The sequence below is a fragment of the Macaca mulatta genome, chromosome 9 (assembly GCF_049350105.2).
Source record: "Macaca mulatta isolate MMU2019108-1 chromosome 9, T2T-MMU8v2.0, whole genome shotgun sequence".
NCBI lineage: Eukaryota > Metazoa > Chordata > Mammalia > Primates > Cercopithecidae > Macaca > Macaca mulatta.
The window spans coordinates 56,192,656-56,202,823 of record NC_133414.1 but is presented as its reverse complement, the minus strand read 5'-3'; the positions used below and the strand labels follow the sequence as shown (position 1 = coordinate 56,202,823).

Below are 10,168 nucleotides of genomic sequence, written 5' to 3'. Positions count from 1 at the left end.
TTTTATGGTTCAGCATATGTTCTATGCTGCTATCTACTTTGTGGGCCTGAAAAGAATGTGTATTCTGCTGTTGTTACACAGAATATTCTATAAATGTTAACCATATACTGTTGGTTGAGGGAATTTTTGAGTTCTCTTATTTCCTTACTGATTTTATGTCTAGTTATTCTAGCAATTGTTGAGTGAGGGACACTGAAGTCTTCAACTATAATTGTAGGTTTGTCTATTTCTCCTTTCAGTTCCATCAGTTTTTTCTTCACATATTTTGCAACTCTTTTAGATGGCTGTCTTCTTGGTGTATTGACCCTTCATCATTAGTAATGTTCCTCTCTGCCTCTGGTAATTTTCTTTGCTCTGAAATCTACTTTATCACATTGATATAGCCATTCCTACTTTCTTTTTATTAATGTTTGTATAGATATAATTTTCCATTTTTTGTTTTCAAACTGCCTGTGTCATTATGTTTGAAGTGAGTTTCCTACAGACAACATACAGTTGAGCCCTGCTATTTAATCCACTCTGTCAATCTCTACTTTCTATTGCTGCATTAAGACTATTTATATTTAATATCATTAATGGTGTGTTAGGTCTTAAGGCTGCCACTTTATTTTTTTGTAGATCACAGAACTTTATTAAGATGGAATCACTGCAAATTACATAGAAGCTACTGGACTAAGCCAAAATCTATGAGGTTCATATGAACTTACAGTTATACAAATAAGAAACAAATGGCATATTCAAAACCATAAAGAAATATCCTGATGCCCAGGTGATGAAGGCTGGGGTGAATAAGTCCTCACATTTATTTCAAGTTGTTAAGGAGTTTGTGGGCAAAGCAATGGTCCCTTGCATGCAAGAAGTCAAAGAGCTCCTCTTGCAATCTTCTTCTGTATGTGATCGAGAGGCTACATGCTTGTCACAGAGCTCTAACTGCTCCCAGGCCTTTACACATTCCTCCAACTGCTCATATTGCTCTCTCACTGTTGTTAGGGGATTCACTCATTCCTCCTCTTCTTCTTCCTCCTCCTTAGGATCTCAGGACCTGCTCAGCATCTTTTGCTCATCCTCCAGTCCCATGTCTGGCTATGGTTCCAGAGTCAACATGAGCAGCAACAGCGACACCTAATCCACTTCAGGATCAAAAAGGATTTGAATATTTTGTTTTGTTTTTTATTTCTCTGTTTTGTTTTACTTGCTTTACTGTGAGTTACTTGAAAGCTTTCAGAATTCTATTTTGCTATATACTGTTTTTGAACATGTAGCTCTTTGAGTAGATTTTGTGTATGTGGCTGCTGTAGTATTACACCGTATATACAAAATATCACAGTCTAATGCTGTCATTATTTCATCAGTTCAAGTGACATATAAGCACCTATCTTTTTATAAGTCAATATACCCCTCTCTGTTTACAATTGTCTTGATTTGTTTGTGGTCACCCTACATAGGATGAATCCCTTTCAAAATTTGATTTAGATGTCAAGACTAATAATACTATATTCACCCCAAGAGAAAATGGAATGGTTCATGACTCATATAATGAGGCTTTCTGAAAAGAGTACTGTGGCTCACAAGCAGTGCCAAAAAATGGCTTGAGAGAGCAGACAAAAGCTTGGGGTATTTATGGCGGTTAGGGAGTAGTAGGGCCAGAGCATAGGTTCCTGCATGTGGTTCAAACCTCCCCTGGTTGAAGGAGGGAGAACCCAGGCTTTCTTATCAGTTTGCCCAGATGTGAAGCAGAAACAGAAGGAGGAAGGATGAGGCTTCAAAGCTGTCAACCATCAAACGTCAAAAAAACTGGATCAAGCTTTGTTACATCATTATTTTATCTACATACATGTAAAGTTTTTCTCTCCATCTTTTATGTTAAATAGATATTTTCTAATGTACCATTTTAATTCCCTTGTTTCCTTAAGATTGTTTTTGAGTTATTTTTCTTAGTGGTTGCTTTGGGGATTATACTTCATTCTAACTTAAAACAATCTAGTTCAAGTTCATAGCAACTTAATTTTAATGGTATATAAAAATTTTTGCTTCCACACAGCTCTATTCTCTTCATTTCTTTCTTTGTGCAATTATCATCATAGAAATTACATCTTTTTGTACATCCATTAACACAGTTTTATAATTATTACTTTATGGCATTGACTTTTAAATCAGAAATGAGAAAAAAAGAAAAAACATTATGCTATATTTTATATTTATCTATGAGGTGCTTGTATTTCTTCATGTGGATTTGACCTACTGACTAGTGTCCTTTCATTTTAACCTGAAGGATTCCCTTTAGCATTGTGTTGGGGGCAGGTCTACTAATGACAAACTTCATCACTTAAATTTACCTGAGAATGTCTTAATTTCACCTCCATTTTTGAAGAATGATTTTGCTGTATATAAAATTTTTGGTTGACATACTTTTTTCCCCCACATCAGAGTTTGATTTAGTACTGTTGTGAACACACAGAATCTCAAAAAAGTCTAATGCAAACAGAATAGATTTCTTGGAATCTAATTTTTTTAATTGCCTGACAACCTACCCTCTAAGAAAACTTATTTAAGTGAGGCAAATTATTTCGGGAAGGTAAGTATAAGAGGCAGTAGGAGGAAGTTCAGGAAAATTACCACCACATATTGCAGAAATGTACTGGAAGGCAAGTATAGCCCAAAGGAAAATCTCCACTGAAAAAAAAAAATGTTGAATGCTGACCATAGAACTAGCACCCTGCTCCCAGGTCAATAATTTGAACCAAAAAAAAAAAAAAATTTTAAGACCTTGCTCAATCCTGAGGTTAGTGAAGGAATATAGGAGAGCTGTGTGTTAATGTGACACATGAAATCAAACAGCACTACTATTCAAGGGGCATAATGTCTTGATCTTGGGATCAAATACTCTAGGCCTTGAGCTGGAGAGTCTCCATTACAGTAGAAAAACGGGAAGTGCTTTATGCACATGGATTCAGGACATACCAGCAACCTACATGTGCAGCATTGTCTAAGCCATAATGATCTTCCTCATCTCCCACTGAAGGTAGATGTAAGAATCACTGGCCAAATCATTAAAAAGTCAGGAAACAACAGATGCTGGAGAGGATGTGGAGAAATAGGAACATTTTTATGCTGTTGGTGGGATTGTAAACTAGTTCAACCATTATGGAAAACAGTATGGCGATTTCTCAAGGATCTAGAACTAGAAGTGCCATATGACCCAGCCATCCCATTACTGGGTATATACCCAAAGGATTATAAATCATGCTGCTATAAAGATACATGCACACGTATGTTTATTGTGGCACTATTCACAATAGCAAAGACTTGGAATCAACCCAAATGTCCATCAGTGACAGACTGGATTAAGAAAATGTGGCACATATACACCATGGAATACTATGCAGCCATAAAAAAGGATGAGTTTATGTCCTTTGTAGGGACATGGATGCAGCTGGAAACCATCATTCTCAGCAAACTGTCGCAAGAACAGAAAACCAAACACCGCATGTTCTCACTTATAGGTGGGGATTGAACAATGAGATCACTTGGACTCTGGAAGGGGAACTTCACACACTGGGGCCTATCATGGAGAGGGGGAAGTGGGGAGGGATTGCATTGGGAGTTATACCTGATGTAAATGACGAGTTGATGGGTGCTGACGAGTTGATGGGTGCAGCACAGCAACATGGCACAAGTATACATATGTAACAAACCTGCACGTTATGCGCATGTACCCTAGAACTTAAAGTATAATAATAATAATAATAAAAGAATCTCTGGCCTAGCACGGTGGCTCACGCCTGTAATCCCAGCACTTTGGGAGGTCAAGGTGAGCAGATCACGACGTCAGGAGATCAAGACAGTCCTGGCCAGCATGGTGAAATCCCGTCTCTACTAAAAATGAAAAAATTACCTGGGTGTGGTAGCGCATGCCTGTAATCCCAGCTACTGAGGAGGATGTGGCAGAAAAATCGCTTGAACCAGGGAGCTGGAGGTTGCAGCGAGCCGAGATTGCACCACTGCACTCCAGCTTGGCGACAGAGCAAGACTTTATTTCCAAAAAAGAAAAAAGAAGAAATCTTCCATTCTGTAAGAAGAAATCTCTTACAGAACTTTGATAGAAAGTTGGGTCTCCCCTGTCCCCTGCCATTGTCACCTCCTCCTCCTCCTTTTCCTCCTCCTCCCCCTCCTCCCCCTCCTCCCCCTCCTCCTCCTCCTCCTCCTCCTCCTCCTCCTCTTCTTCTTCTTCTTCTTCTTCTTCTTCTTCTTCTTCTTCTTCTTCTTCTTCTTCTTCTTCTTCTTCTTCTTCCCCTTCTTCTCCTTCTCCTACTTCTCCTACTTCTTCTTCCTCTTCTTCCTCACAGGGAAACCAAACATTTATACTTGTTACACCCCCTGAAGCTGAAAGCAATAAAGAATGAACACATACAGCAAGTTGCTAGGTGCATGTCTGTTTAGGAATTGCCTTAACATTGGATTTTTATTGACAGAACCAGGGAGGAGGTTGCCTCAGACCTTCCTGAAGCTCCATTGTCCCCTGGCTGAGCAGACCACAGCTAATTTTAAGTGGCAAACGAAATGCAAACAAATTCCTCCAGGATGAGAAGTGTGATTTCTGGCTAAAACCGTGCTCTTACATGGAGTATATGAGAACATTCAACCACCACTAGAATAGAACCTGAGGGTGGGCACATGGTGCCAACTGCTGGAAATCTTTCAGTTAGATAAGAATGGAAGAGGCTGGGCGCGGTGGCTCACGCCTGTAATCCCAGCACTTTGGGAGGCCAAGGCAGGTGGATCACGAGGTCAGGAGATTGAGACCATCCTGGCTAACAAGGTGAATCCCCATCTCTACTAAAAATACAAAAAAAAATACAAAAAAAAATAGCCGGGAGTGGTGGCAGGCGCCTGTAGTCCCAGCTACTCCGGAGGCTGAGGCAGGAGAACGGCATGAACCTGGGAAGCGGAGCTTGCAGTGAGCCGAGATGGCGCCACTGCACTCCAGCCTGGGGACAGAGCGAGACTCCGTCTCAAAAAAAAAAAAAAAAAAAAGGAAGAATGCCTGAGTTTTTAGATAATTTTAGACATTGGGATATGGTTAACAGATTGTGTTCAGGGCCTACTCTTGATATTGTCTAAATAAAAACAAAAATAACTGCCTAAAGAGACTATCTACATCCTAAACGACAAAACATATTAGCTGGGTGAAAGGATGATTTAACTCATGAAACTCAAGAACACAAGAACAACAACAATAATCGTTTCCTTGAGCACGGTCACTGGAAGAGCGAAGCATTTTTCTACATAAAACATTACAATTTTCCCACTACTCCAAAGGAACCCAATAAATAATTGCACAGTGAAAGGGCCTGGATCAAAACTGGAAGTGACACCGGCCCCGACGAACACAAGTCACAGGTCCCTAGGGTTGAGTCGTCCAAGAACACCCCACCCCCGCCGGCCTGCGGTTTCATCTTTCCCCAATGGGAATGACCAGAGGGTCAAAGCTGCTTTACAGAATACTATTCCATCTGGTAAGCCCGGTGCTGAGCTAAGCCAAGGATGACAACACGAAAAGTGGTCAAAGCCAAGGTTTCCTCACGCTGCCTTTGTCTTCTTCCCACGGCCTGGCCTGAGCCCTGCAGCCGGGCCCCAAGAGGCGAGTTCTTCGCGGGACCTCCCCACCCAAGCTGGGGCAAGTCCGCTGCCCATCCAGCGGTGAAGAGCTCCGGGGCTGACTCCACGGCAGTACTTTGCTAAGGGTCCCAGTAGGTGTTCTCATGCTGCAGGCTCTGGAATGAGGCCCTGCATTCAGCCAGGCACCACCCCAAGGGATCTTAGAGAGCGAAGGCCATGAAGAGTCTCTGGCACGCCACTCCTGCGCGGTTAGAAGCGCTCTGCCAGAAGCTACGTCTGGGCTGCAGGTAGGGGGAGACGCAGTCCAGGAGACTCTGCAGCAGCCGTTGGGCCAGCAGCCTTTGCGTCAGTATTGCTTTATGATAGGGACGTTGATTTTACCGCCGCCATGCGCCTGCAAATCCTTCCTCTCCCAAACGCAGCTTAGTTCACCCCTGAGGAGATGCTTCCTTTGTCTGGAGTTGCGGCATTGGCTGCTCAGGCGACTGCTATTGCCCAGGTTAAATTGCACTTTCCAAGGGATGGGTTGATTGTGGTCTTGAATCTGGAGGAGATTCCTATCTCTCACTGCCCTCCCCTCCTCTTCCGCAGAAGCCGGAGCACACGGTGTCCGCCAGGTTCACCATCTCGCGCGCACGCGGGGCGCAGAACGCGGCAGGTGCAGACCCCGGCGCATGGCCCTTCCGCGCCCCGCATCCCCACCCTCCAGGCGGGCGCCGCCCGCGTGGGCAGTTGATGTACTTTTCCTTCAGCATTTTGAATACGTCATCCCACTGCTTTCTGTTCCCCATTTCAGATTTTTAAAAAATTAACCGTTAATCTCATTGAGGATCACAGGTAGTGATAAATCACTTCTCTCTTGCTGTTTTCAAGGTTCTCTCTTTGTCTTTGTTTTTGTCAGTTTGTTTATGAGGTGCGGAGGTGTGGATCTCTGAGTTTATTGTGCCTGGAAATCATTGAGCTTCTTGCATGTAGAGATGAAAGTTTTTCATCAAATGTGTGGGGTTTAGCCCTTATTTCTTCATATATTTTTACTATCCCTTTCCCTCATCGCCTTCCAGGACTCTCATTATACGTATTGTGTATGCTTGATGATTCTTTTACCAGCCCAAATCTCCCATTCAGCCTCTCTAGTGAACATTTTTCAATTCAGTTATTATTGTGCATAGATTTTCTTAACTGTCTGAAACCATGAAGTTTCCCAGTCGTTGCCAAGGGATTCTGAGTACATTTTGGGAAATGCCTTCTACACTCAGCCAAGTAGTTGACAGCTCTGCCTTAGGCTCTCCTTTTTGCTCTTCAGAACCTCCATATCAGCCAGAAGTGAGAGCTTAGAGTTTCTCAGCTCCTTCCTGAACACATGCACAGCCCTGGGCATTTGCACTACCCTGTGCATGCAAATGGCCTTCCAGGTTCCCAGGATGTGTCAGAGTTTTTCAAAGCCTCCTTTGGACATCTGTCTCCAGCTTTTCCCTTTGGGTTTTTATGGTCAGCTTGTCATTTGCCCCAACTATTATCATCACCTCAGGCAGCAGTGATACTAAACCATCACCACTGATTGTTTTTGACAAATGTCACTGAGGAAAAGGTTATTTGCACTAGGCAAGCTCTGAGTCAGACCAAATAAAGAAAACTCTTATGAGTGGGGAATGACTAGCAGGTCAAACAATGGCAGTTCTCTGGGAATGGGTCTTTGGAGAAGCTGCAGCCCAATTCTGGCCTCTCCACTGGCTGCTGGGCTGCTGTCTTTTACCTCTGCTGTGGGTTGTTGGCTTCCAAGGCTACTGCCAAGCTGTACAGGGAAGACAGAAATAGGGCTCGTTAAAATGCTACAAAGCTTGCTGTTCTTACCTCAACTCAGTGTTTTTCTTGAGTAAATGCTTTCCAGATTGTGACAGGCTTTGTTAGTTTCCAGAATTCTGAAAAAGTTAGTTTTCATGATTCTTAGCAGTGTTATTATTAATTTTATAAACAGAAGGAGAGGGGTTTGAGATCGTTGCTCCACCATCCCCACTGACATCCTCTTCACATGCCACTAGAACTATATTAGAGTTATAATTTTTGTTTTAGTTGTCAAACAAACTAGAAAACATAAGAGAAGAAAAGACTATTGGGCTTAGCCATATTTTTGTTGTTCATGTTCTTGCTTCCTTCCTGATGTTCTCGCTTCCTTCCTGATGTTCTCAGATTTTTCTTATCATTTCCTGTTTAGAGAACTTCCTATAACCAGTCTTTTAAGGTAGGTCTGCTGGCAACAGATTCTCTTAGCTTTCCTTCATCGTTAATGTTTCGATTTTCCCTTCACTCTTGAAGGATATTTTCACTGAATATAAGATTCTGGGTTGACAGTTCTCTTTTTCAGCACTTGTTATGCTAGTTCTTTCTGGTGTTGGAGGTTTGATCTTGATTAATCTATTGTCATTTGAATTGTTTTTCCCTGTGAGTAAGGAGGTGTTTTTCCTCTCTTGTTGCTTTCAAGACTTTTCTGTCTTTAGTTTTCAGAAGTTTGACTAGGGTGTGCCTTGGTGTGGATCTCTTTGGGTTTATCCTCTTTGGGGTTCACTCAACTTCTGGAGCTTTGTAGGTTTCTGGACTTCACCAAATTTTGGAAGTTTTCAACCATTATTTCTTGGTGTACTTTTTCAGTATCTTCTTCCTCCTCTCCAGGTGGTAATTATTCCATTTTTAATGTTCTACCACATTATGTTGTATCAGTCTATGAATATGCTGTTTGATAAGTATAGTTAATTATTTAGAATTTTTATCTATAGTTGTAAGTGAAAATGGTCTTGTTATAGGTTTGGAATTATGGTTGCAGTAGCCTTACAAACAAATTGTGGAACTTTGTAACTTTTTCTATGATCTAAAACAGCTTAAAACAGAAATGGCATACTATAATTAGCTCCTCTCAAAATCTATTTGAATTTTTTTGTTTTTGAGACACAGTCTTGCTCAGTCGCCCAGGCTGGAGTGCAGTGGAGCGATTTCAGCTCACTGCAAGCTCTGCCTCCTGGGTTCATGCCATTCTCCTGCCTTAGCCTCCCAAGTAGCTGGGACTACAGGCGCCCGCCACCATGGCTGGCTAATTTTTTTTTGTATTTTTAGTAGAAACGGAGTTTCATCATGTTAGCCAGGATGGTCTCAATCACCTGACCTCATGATCCACCTGCCTCGGCCTCCCAAAGTGCTAGGATTACAGGCATGAGCGACCACGCCCAGCCGAATTTTTAAAATTAAAGCTATCTAAGTACTTTTCTCACCTCTTCTGTCACTTTTTATCTGGTTAGTATTCTCCTCCTTCTTAGGTTAATTTTGGTGGTTATCTTAGTGCGTTCAGACTGCTTTGTCAAAATCTCATTAAGTGGGTAGCTTATAAACAACAGGAATTTGTTTCTCACAACTCTGGAGGCTGGGAAGTCCAAGAGCAAGAAATCAGCAGATTTGGTGTCTGGTGAAAGCCCACCTTCTGGTTCACAGACAGCACTGTTTTGCTGTGTCCTCGCATGATGAAAGGGGTAAGGAGTCTCTCTTGGGCCTCTTCTATAAGGGCACTAACCCCATTCATGAGAGCTCCACCCCCATGACCTAGTCACCCGCTAAAGGGCTCACCTCCAAATACCATCACCTTGGGGTTAGGACTTCAATGTATGAATTTGGGAGGGGACACAAACATTCAGACCATAGCTGTGGTTCACATTTTTCCTAGAAAATCATCTATTTCTTATATATTTTCTATTCATATTTGATGTCATTGAGTTACATATTATACTACTTATAATTTTTAATATCTCTGTTATATCTGTAGTTAGTTTTGCTTTCTCTCCTTTTCCTTAATCAATCTTGTTGGGTATTTGTAAATTTAATTGGTCTTTTGAAAGAATCAGCTTTTATATATTTAATTTGACTTCTGTAAAAACTGGTTTTGGTTTTATTTATCACTGCTATTATTTTAATATCATTCATTCTAACTTTCATCTTTGTCAATTGCCTCCTTCTACATTGTTCATTTCTTTGGTTCTTCTCTTGGGTTTATGACATATAAAACCAACTTCTTTTAGCTCCTCAGAGTCTGCGTCCATGTATTATTCAGTTTTGTGTGCTTCAAACCACCCAGAACATTGCTTAGCAAAGCAGGTGCAGCAAGAATGAGTGGATTAAATTACTGACATTGGATCTCATGGTGATGAAAGTCTCCTCATCTATAGCCACATGGCTGGGGTACCAAAAAACCTTATGAGATGTGTATATTTGCCTTCAGAGAGGTTAATTTCCCAGGAGTTGGGGTTGGAGGAGAAAAAGCCTGAAAGTCAAAGAATGCAAGGTCACATTAAAGTGTCATCAGAGGATTAGAGGCTGCAAATCATTTCAGTTCTGCTGAGTCCAACCCAGTTCCTTCTTAGCTTCTCACTTCGCATTCTAGTAACAAATGTGAGAACATCCAAGAAGAAGGCTATTTTACTCAAAATCCTGGTGCTACAAACAAGAATATTGCACACACTTGTCTAATGGATAGAGCTTGTGACTTAAGCCCTCTCAACTCACGCATTGT

The 10,168-nt window shown here is 41.7% G+C and overlaps 1 pseudogene; it reads right to left on the bottom strand.

Annotated features, from left to right (window-relative positions):
- Nucleotides 1-802: 802 nt before the first annotated feature.
- On the bottom strand, nucleotides 803-1,144 carry LOC100423187 (cytochrome b-c1 complex subunit 6, mitochondrial pseudogene; annotated as a pseudogene).
- Between the last annotated feature and the right edge of the window lie 9,024 nt (nucleotides 1,145-10,168).